At 35.0% G+C, this 9,764-nt stretch overlaps 1 long non-coding RNA gene across 3 annotated transcripts; it reads right to left on the bottom strand.

Moving 5' to 3' along the window:
• Positions 1–1,278: 1,278 nt before the first annotated feature.
• On the bottom strand, positions 1,279–3,010 carry LOC131256335 (uncharacterized). Of its 3 annotated transcripts, none has more exons than XR_009176757.1 (3): positions 2,971–3,010; positions 2,307–2,664; positions 1,279–2,203 (listed from the first exon to the last, which is right to left on the bottom strand). It is a non-coding gene; the product is annotated as an uncharacterized LOC131256335 (long non-coding RNA). The 3 variants fall into 3 exon arrangements; XR_009176758.1 differs by lacking the exon at positions 2,971–3,010 and adding an exon at positions 2,799–2,964; XR_009176759.1 differs by lacking the exon at positions 2,971–3,010 and having other exon boundaries at positions 1,279–1,934; positions 2,105–2,203; positions 2,307–2,785.
• Between the last annotated feature and the right edge of the window lie 6,754 nt (positions 3,011–9,764).

Below are 9,764 nucleotides of genomic sequence, written 5' to 3' on the forward strand. Positions count from 1 at the left end.
TAAGAAACACGAAGAAAAATGTGGATTTCTTTGAATATGATAGGGAGATGGGTCTAAGAACTGAACCGCAAATTACTCTCATCAAGTTAATTATCAGAATAATATTTCTAGAGAAGTTCCCTACATTAAACGCTTGCCTATATAATTCAATTATCTTCAGTAAAATCAAATTACTATCTTAAAAGAAATGCACGCCACGCATGCGAAACGTCATTTTTAAACCAAAATACACTCGCTATTTTCAAATCTCACGCAGCCACTTTATTCCCCCACTATCTCCCTCGATTTCCCCACTCTTACCTCTCCATCTCTCTTTTGAAGCAAAAAAGAAGAAGATAAAAAAAAAAACTCTTTTATGTTTTTTCAATCCATCTTCCATTTTCTTCTTAATAAGAAAATCCATATTTACTAATATTCCCATTTTTCTATTTTTCAAAAGAATGAGTTCGGACTCCGAAAGCGTTAGCTCCAACACTCGTACTTTTAGCCCAAACCCTAACTAAGAAGGACTCCAAAATTACCAAACTGCCACTATGTGGGAACCCCCCAAATCTAGGAAAATCTAATGACTTATAGTTAACTATTGCACAGTATATGAAATGGGAAGCAAATAGTGAACCAAAATGTCCATGCTTATGTAGTAAACCAGAAAGATTACAAACAAAAGGCCATCATGATGTATCTATTTTATCCATCACGATCATTTATTTTTTTCCAAATCAGGTTAGAATATGAGCCAAAAAAAAAGAGAGAGAAAAGAAAGAAAAAGAGGACATGAAAACAACACAAACTAGAAGCAGAGTTTTGCAACGGTGTAGTGGAAAGAGATTTGGACCTTCAGTGCTATCCATGCCCACAATTCAATCAAGCATAAAAAATTAATTGTAAGATAAACCTATATGAAAAACAATAGCATATTGATAAGCATATAGTACATCCAAATCCAGTTTCCATAGAAATTGGCAACCCAATCATAAGAGGGCTTTCATTGAAAGAGAAGATATGAGCAGTATATAGGAGTTTTCAGCTGCTAAGGCTGATACACTGAAAATCTTTTGGACTTCTACATGCTGTAGCCACTAATTAGAGCACTATTCTTCAACAAGGGAGTTTCTTCAAAATCTGGACAGAGAGCAAATAGAGTCATTATCATAAATTCATGTTAATGAATCTCGTAAGTTCGGCAGAACTTCCATTACCACATGCAGTTGACATTCAAGACCAAATTAATAATAATAAAGATATATAATAATCATGGTTTTTTTTGGTGAGGGGGGAATAGAGATGATTCCCATAAATATTACCATATCATTAGACATTATACATTTCGAGATAAATTGAGAAAATACCTGATTCTTGAGATGTAATTTTTTTTCTGGTTCAAATGGCTATCTGGCACCTTTTTTTCCAAATAATAATAATAATAATCACATATATAACCAAAAAAATCCATACATGCATGTGGACAATAGTCGAACTTCAACAAGGCGTAGGTTATAAAATATTTCAACAATAGGATAAAACAAACCAATGATCTATATTACTAGACCATGGGCCCCACTACTGTGCAAAGATGCAGGCCATCATGTATCATATAGTTCCTCCCAGTAAGAATCTGCAAGGCTAGCGACTAGAAAAATTAGCAAGTCATAACAAAGGGAATCTCATTTTTCTGAGCTTTAATATTAGTTTAACCAACAAACTTCCCAAAATACAGTTACTCGTTTAACTTACAGAGTTGAGGAAAATAACATGTCCTAACTTGCACTGATTCTTTCTAAGTGGACTATTAAGAACAAAAATTGGTCCTAATATAGGTGGCTGGGATCTTATGATCTGATGGATTATTGGACCATTTTCCACCCTCAGTGGAAAGAAACAAACCGATGGTCTGTATAATAGAACTGTGGGCCCCACTTTTTAGAATTGAAAATCTCGCAAAAAAATGGCCAATGACATTTAGATGGTCAATGTTTAAATAGTTCGTATCATTCTACTAATGTGATTTTAGTGTCACAACAAATAATTACATTGCTATGTACACTAAATAATAACCTAAGCCGCCAAATCAGAAGAAAGTAGCTATGGAAAGAACATCTCTCACTAGACCACATTCGTTTCCAATAACCAAGCTCATAGTGATTGAACAGAAGTCCAACACTAATACTAGAGCACTTATGCCAGCCACTTTGATACCTGGTACCTGACAATCATATAATACATGTTGCTTTAACAGGCCATACTACCAAATAACCTAACCATCACTTATTTTATTAACATTCATCAAAATCAAAAGAGAGTTATACCTTCAGTACGTTTCAAAGATAAATATTTTATGGGTTATCCATGATGAGGCTCTAACCTCCCTTCCAAATACAGATACAAGTGACACGACTGGATATGTGGCATCCCATACTCGTACAGATCCATCTTGGTAGCCTGATATATATAATCTGTAGGCTCTAGACTGGATTGTAAACTAGCAGCTAAGGCCTTAAAAGATGTATAATTCACATGTTTTAAGCAGAAGTACCATGGTTAGATGAGCAAGATCAAGCAATTGGCATGATTTTCTCACAGTGGGTCATCTACCATCGAGGCCACCAGAAGAATTGTATTGATTGCTGAAATTTGGTAGGGGGTCCAACAACTCCTAAATTAGTCCTACAAAGAAATGATGAACTATTCAATCCAGCAAACTGAGATGTGTAGAATCAAGATTTAGAAATGCATATGTTTAGGACTAATATCAGGAAAAATAAATAAATAAAAGAAAGAAAGAAAGAAAAATATAGAACCTCAAAGAAATCATGCTGGTCCACCCATATATATCAGCTTGATATCCAAGAAACCTTTTTAAAAAATACAAATCATTATAAAAACTATATAAAGAAGAAAGAAAAAGCTACTTGGAATCAATAGTAAAGCAACATAGGAAGGTAAAAATTAACTTTGTTTCATGCATAAAACCTTTGTGATTGTCCAATTTTAGGCTTGGATATCACCTCCTGCAGTCAAATAAAACAAATGAAAATAAGGTTAAATAGATGTATCTAAAGAATCTATTAGTTCTAACACAATTCAAAGCAAATAGAAAAAGGAGTAGAAACTTTTGAGAGGTAGGATCTTTGGTAGGGCAAATTTTGGAAGCATGGTCCATCCACGATGAAAACCCATCTCAACAGTGTAGATCACCAAGCAATGAGCCTTTCTAACTCATCGGCTATTTGAATATCAAAGTGTAAATGTGTAGGAAATAGAAATGATCCTGTTCATCAGCAGTTTACTAAGATTTGGTATGAAGCCCTGTATACCATCCAATCAACATCCTCACTAACTCCAATTGTCCAATCAATGGATTACCTCTATGATGGGTTAAAACACAAAAATCATGCACAAAGTTAATTGTGAAATTTCACTTTATTAATCTATAGGAATGGGCAAAAGTTATCGACATTTTCTAGAATTCATGATGAGGAAGCAACCCACAAAATTGGTAGTTATTTTTCATTCAAGTCCAACTTGGAAGCAACATAACCACAATTTGGAGCCCAAACAGTTGCTGAGGAAATCACAACTTGTCTAATTTCCACTCTATTAGACTAATAGCTGCAATTCAGTTCAATAATGCATTTAAACACACCTTATATGTTCCTAACTACAACGAATTATTTTATTTTATTTTATTTTAAATGAAATACAGCACTTTGGAATTCTTATGATGCAATTGCTTCATCATGTTTCATGAAATTTCATTTCTAATAAGCTAAAGTATCACAATCTCTAAAGGAAGATAAATATTTTAACTGATCAATACATATCTGAAACTTTCTAGATGACATTTTCTTTTGGTTTTGCATAAGAACACGTCACAAAACACATTAGATAAGTTTAAATATTTGCAGCTTTCAGTGTATAACAAGCTTTGCCTGTCTGGCATCTATATTATGAACTAATACCAGAGAATCCACACGTCAATATTACATCAAAGATTACGACTAATTCAATGCATAAATACTACTAATGTCCAAATCTCTGATCTTTACATTCCATCTTAAAGCTAGTGGCCACATCAACAGAGTTCTAAGAATTTTTAATTTCAGAAAAAATCTGCTACTTGAAAGATGTTTGTGTACATGTGTATCATTCACTAAACTCTGCCAGAGTATCAAACCCCTTTCATGGAATAGGCCTGCAAAAGAGAAACTTTGATACTCTCATAAGCATGCATGGCCATCTCACACATGTCCTCCAAAAGGCTTTCCTACTCTACAGTCCATTCAGACCCTGTTTCACATGAATGATTGGATGTAATTCCATGTAAAGCCCATGAATCAGATGGGCTCTGATAATCTGAATTGGTGTATGGCCCATCTAATGATGGGACCCATCAAATGAACAGATGAGAATACTGAAACATGGGCCCACGTTTATCAGTGTTGAGTTGAACAAAAAGACTTCTTTCACAATGGAGCATCATATAGTTACCACTTACCTCTTCTAATGGTAATTCTATCAACAATGCTGGACCAAATCAAGGCCATAAATCTATCATCAATAGGCTGAATAGAACTTCAAACATTGGAAAAATGCATCCGAATCTGGTGCACATTGTTTTGATTACTTGTTTTCACCATACGTACCAAGAGTCATCCCAGTACTAGAGTCAATGGGACAGACCGCAGGGAACAATTGACGATCACGTTAAAACCTGCATGTTCACCTTTTCTTTTGGCCCACCTAAGTTGTGGAATGATTGAGTTTTGTGCATTCATCTTGATGGGGCACACTAGATGAATGGTTTGCATGACATATACACATTGCGGCAGACCTACATTCATTTGGGTTGGTGAAATCGATGACCACACTAACTGCTTTCGACTGCCAAAGCAGAAAGAAATACGTAGGGCGGAGTCCGAACTGGCACCTAAAAAGTAAAATTCTAAAATCCCATTATGAATAGGTGTAAGGATTCACACTACATCGTTACTCAAAGTCACCCTCTAATAAATAAACCATGCAAAGAACATAGAAGAGATGAAAGAAATATAGTAAAAATTAGATCTATATTCACAGATCATAAATGTTTGGTTTGTGTATATGTTTATGCATTGAACAATTAAAATACTAACTTTCCTACGATGGTCCCGCCAATAGAGGATTTCGTGATACCAATTGGAGTTTGGTTTACTGTTAAGACTCTTTTCCTAGGAAAGTTGAAGCAATCAACCTGATCCATGGTTCTGTAACTGTTGTGTTGCAGGTCTATGTTGATGGATTTCCCTACTTGGTTATATTTTGCAGCCATGTTATTGTTCTCAGGGAAACAATGCCGAGACATATTCCCATCTACATTAACACCAATGGAGGTTGAATGCATTTCATCCATTTCTCTAATTTTTATCCATGCCATTCATCCATTTCTCTGATTTTTGTCCATTTCTCTGATTTACATCCCTCTAATTTTTGGGATAAAGCCCTAAAATGATCTGTAAAAATGGATGAATGGCATGGATAAAATATATACATCATGGTGGGACCATAAATTATACATGGCCATAGATCATGGTGGTGCTACAGAGGAAATTGGATTGCATACTGAGTTACTTAGTACACTCTTATTGTACTGAGTAAACTCAGTAGGGCCCACCTTAATCCCTAAATCCCTAAATCCCCAAATCCCCAAATCCCTAAATCCCCAAATCGTTTCAATCGGTATTGAGATTGAGAGAGATTGAGAGAGAGAGAGAGATACCTCATGTGGATGCACGAGAGAGAGCACCGAGAGAGACAAAAACAGAGAGAGAGGGTGCGGTGGAGAGAGGACCGAGAGAGAGAGAGAGAGAGAGAGAGAGAGAGAGAGAGAGAGAGAGAGAGGATGCGCGAGAGTGAGAGAGGGCGGCGAGGGAGGGCAGGGGTGAGAGAGAGAGAGAGGGAAGAGGGAGGGTACCGAGTGAGAGATTGGACGCGCACGGCTCTATTTTAAGCGCGCGCCCAATTTTAGGCTGGCTGGTGGTCGGTGCTCTGTGGGCCCTACCATGATGTATGTGTTTCATCCATTTTTAAAGATCATTTTAGAGCTTTATGCAAAAAATTAGAGGAATATAAATCTCAGGTGGTCCACACAACATGAGAACAATAGAGATTGGATATCCACCATTATGCAAAAAATTAGAGGAATATAAATCTCAGGTGGTCCACACAACATGAGAACAATAGTGATTGGATATCCACCATTAAAATCCTCTTAAGGCCCACTGTACTGTTTATTTGACATCTAATTTGTTAATTTGGTCATACAGGACCAGATGAAGGGAAAAAACAAAAATCAGCTTGATCCAAAACTTTTATGGCTGCCAAAATGTTTTTAATGGTCGACGCTCATTCAACACTGTTTCTTATAATGTGGTCCACTTGAGATTTGGATATATCTCATTTTTGGTCTCATATTGTAAAATATCTACAAAAATATATGGACAGCATGGTTGAAACACATATATCATGGTGGGGGCCACAAAGCACCAACCACAAGCCATTGCTAGTGTCAGGGGGAGTAACCAATCTGTTCCCAAGCATACTAAGTAAATCCTTTGGGGCCCACCATGACTTTTTCATTTTATCCACTCCATTCATCCATTTTAATATATAATTTTATTACATAAGCTCAAAAATGAAGCCTATAAAAATATGAAGTGGACCACATCATAGGAAATAATATAAACTAAACGTCTACCATTGAAAAATTTTGGGAGGCCACTGAAGTTTTGGATCAAGTTGATATTTTAGTTTTTCCCTTCATCCATGTATTTGTAAAAATACATCATGGTTGGGACCACACAGCACCAACCACAAGCCATTGGATGGTGTAAGGGAGGCGCCAATTCGTTCCCCTTATTTGTGGTGTGGTCCATTTAATCTTTGGATATGATTCATTTTTTGGATAATTCTATAAAATGATCTTGAAAAATGGATGAACGGTGTGGGTTGATCCCAAATTTTCGATAAATCCATAATTCAAGTGGACCATGCCACACAAAATAGTGTGGAATAATGATTTCCACCGTTGATACCTTCCTTGGGCCCACAGTAATGTTTATTTGTCATCCAACATGTTCATAATATCAAAAAAATATGAATGAAGGGAAAACACAAACATCAGCCTAAATGTAGGCCACATTACATAATATAATGGAGGGGTTTCCTTAGAACATTCATAATCATATATTGGGCCTGCCTAAATGTGATTCACATATCCAACCCACTCATTATGTGTGTCCCACTTGGATGAGGGGTCAGACCAATTTTCAACTACATCCATGTCCGTATTAACTTATAAACAGGTTGGATCTCAAATAAACATCGCGGCGGGCCCTAAGAAGGTTTCAATAGTGGGTGTCACTATCCCACTCTTTTCTATGGTGGGTCCACTTGAACTTTGGATTTGCCCCGTCAGTCAGATGCACCATTCCATGGTGGCCACGACCTTAAAAATAAAGTCAATCCATGACTTGGGTGGGCCAGTCCACATACTATAGTTGAGAGGATTACCCTCCCATTAAAACATTCATAATCATTTATTGGGCCCACCTAGATGTGGTTCATAGATCCAGCCCATTCATTATGTGTGTCCCACTTGGATGAGGAGTCAGCCCAAGTTTCATACACATCCAAAACTCATGTGGGCCCCACCAATTAAATACTTTTATATATTTTAGGGATGTCTTCACATAGTTTTAGATGCTATGGCCCACCTGAGTTTCATATACGACTGATTTTTGGACTTAAAGGGGACACATCAAATGCATGGTGTTGATGTTCTAGATACATCATGGTGGGGCGCACACAGATTAACCTCATAGGAAGTTCCCATGAGGTGACCTTATAGTACCATTTCACTATTTAGGTAACTCCATGGGTGTTACTCTAATCATGTAGGGCCCACCTTGATATATTTTATGTATATCGACACCGTCCATATATTTTTCCATCATATTTTAGGATATGATTTCAAATCATAAAAACTCAATAATCTCAGTTGAGCCATACCAATCAAAACAATGATGAATAACTATTAAAAACCTTTTAAAGGCCACAAAAGTTTTGGATCAATTTGATCTTTGTAGTTTACCTTCATCTAGATCTTCTTTACATTATCAACAAGTTGGATTGCAAATAAACATTACTAAAACCTTAAGATGGGCTCTTTATAATTTTTAATGGCGAGGTACTATATTATCATTCTTTCCAGTGGTATGGTCCACTTTAGATTTAAATCTACACAATTTTTTATACCCGGCCCAAAAATGGGTTAGAGAAACATAGGGGCGGCAAGGATATACAACACATCATCAAAATCTCACTTTTGTTATCTAACTTTTCAATTTTTCTTTTCAAAATACAAAATCTAGTTTTCTTTTTTAAAAAATATATTTTTTTACAATTTGTCAATTTTTTCACAATTTTGTTTAATTTCTTAAATTTTCTTTTTCAAAATATCATTTTTTTTAAAATCTCACTTTTGTTATATAACTTTTCAATTTTTGTTGTCAAAATACAAAATCTAGTTTTCTTTTTTTTTTTTTTAAATATATTTTTTTACAATTTGTCAATTTTTTTACAATTTCGTTTAATTTCTTAAATTTTCTTTTTTAAAATATCATTTTTTTAATATCACTTTTGTTATATATAACTTTTCAATTTTTCTTGTCAAAATAAAAAGTCTAGTTTTCTTTATATATATATATATATACACACACACACACACACACATATACATATATATATATATATTTACAATTTGTCAATTTTTTCACAATTTTGTTTAATTTCTTAAATTTTCTTTTTTAAAATATCATTTTTTTAATCTCACTTTTGTTATATATAACTTTTTAATTTTTCTTGTCAAAATACAAAATCTAGTTTTCTTTTTTAAAAAATATATTTCTTTTCAATTTGTTAAAATTTTCACAAGTTTGTTTAATTTTATAAATTTTCTTTTTCAAAATATCATTTTTTTATCGAAATTTTTTTTTCCAGAATTATCAACAGTTTTTTTTTTTTTTTTTTTTTTTCAAAATTTAAATTTTTCTTAAACATTGTTAATTATTTTTCTAAGCTTCTTAACTTTTTCTTTTATGAAATTCATAAGAGCATTAGAGACGGTCATTGACAGTCTTTAATAGAGATGGTCTTTGACAGTCTCTAACATAAACGGTCTTTGACAGGGCTATAAGACGGTTTAGGACCGTCTCTAATAGAGACGGTCCTTCACAGTCTCTAATAGAGACGGTCTAGGGCTGTCTCTAATAAAGACGATTTAGGATTGTCTCTAATAGAGACGGTCTTTGACAGGGCTGTAAGACGGCTAAGGACCATCTCTAATAGAGACGGTCTTGGATAGTCTCAAATTGCAAGTAAAGGACGGCCAATGACCGTCTTTAATGCAGACGACCAATGACCGTCTTAGATGACCGCATATAAGACGGTCAAGGAGTGTCTCTAATGCGAATGGCCAATGACCGCCTCAGATCACCCATATAAGACGGCCAACGACCATCTCAAATGATTTGTGAACGTTCAAATTTTTAAGACAATATTAAGGACGGTCATGGGCTGTCTAAAATTTTAGAGAGTTTATGGCCATCTCTAAAGCGTCTTTAAACCAAGCAATTTTAGAGACAGTCTAGAACCATCTCCAAATTTGTCCTTTTTTTCCATTTTTCACGTAGTGTAATAGGCCTCATGTACATCCCACTGGGCCTCGA

The sequence above is a fragment of the Magnolia sinica genome, chromosome 9 (genome assembly GCF_029962835.1).
Source record: "Magnolia sinica isolate HGM2019 chromosome 9, MsV1, whole genome shotgun sequence".
NCBI lineage: Eukaryota > Viridiplantae > Streptophyta > Magnoliopsida > Magnoliales > Magnoliaceae > Magnolia > Magnolia sinica.